At 35.6% G+C, this 904-nt stretch overlaps 1 non-coding gene across 1 annotated transcript; it reads right to left on the reverse strand.

The window, feature by feature from the left end:
- Window positions 1–449: 449 nt before the first annotated feature.
- LOC120026593 lies at window positions 450–504 on the reverse strand. The gene has a single exon (XR_005473165.1). It is a non-coding gene; the product is annotated as a U7 small nuclear RNA (small nuclear RNA).
- Window positions 505–904: the final 400 nt, after the last annotated feature.

Raw genomic sequence — 904 nt, forward strand, 5'->3', positions numbered from 1 at the left:
ATTTGGTCGAATTTGTGATAGCTACCTATGCAGTAAAAAAATGGTGGGAAAAAAAAGTTGTGTCTTTTGCTATCGTGGTTAGCTAATAGAAATACATATTGTGTCTTCCCTGTAAAACATTTTAAAAATCAGAAATGATGGCTGGATTCACAAGATGTGTATCTTTCATCTGGTGTCTTGGACTTGTGATTTCATGATATTTAGATGCTAGTATTTACTTGTGGCGCTATGCTAGGCTATGCTAGTCAGCTTTTTTACTGATGAGGGTGCTCCCGGATCCGGGATTGTGACCAAATAGATGTTAACAGTTAACTATATTATAAAAACTGTAGTCAAAGAAATCCGCAGTATATACTATAATGTAGTATTTTTACAGATTCTATTATACTGCAGTATTCACTGTAGTATTTACTATAGTGTTTTTGTTTAATTATATTTGACATTTAAGTGCAGGCTTTCTCCTTGAGGAAACCTACTGGAGAAATACTAAAAGAGCAAATTTTCCATAACCTGTAGGTGGGACTGGGGTCTGAACGGATAGTTCAGAGCTTCTGCTCTTTTCTATAACCTGTAGGGAACACAATATATGGTCTATACTTGGCATGTAGGTTTCTCACTTATGGGTGCCACCAATTGGGATATGGGGAGGGGACTGGGCAGAGTGTTTGTAAGTTAAATACTATAGTATTCTACAGTATACTACAACATTCTATGGTAAGTACTACACATGATCAAGGGATACTACTGTGTAGTATAGTATTCTACAGTATACTACAGTTTACTACATAATTCTACAGTAAGTACTGTAGTATTCTAAAGTTAACTGTAGTATTTTTTCATGTGGGTGTCCTCTTATGGTCCTGACGTTAATGTCATGTTTTAATGTTCCTTGAACGTTCTCAGA

Source organism: Salvelinus namaycush, chromosome 31 (assembly GCF_016432855.1).
Source record: "Salvelinus namaycush isolate Seneca chromosome 31, SaNama_1.0, whole genome shotgun sequence".
NCBI lineage: Eukaryota > Metazoa > Chordata > Actinopteri > Salmoniformes > Salmonidae > Salvelinus > Salvelinus namaycush.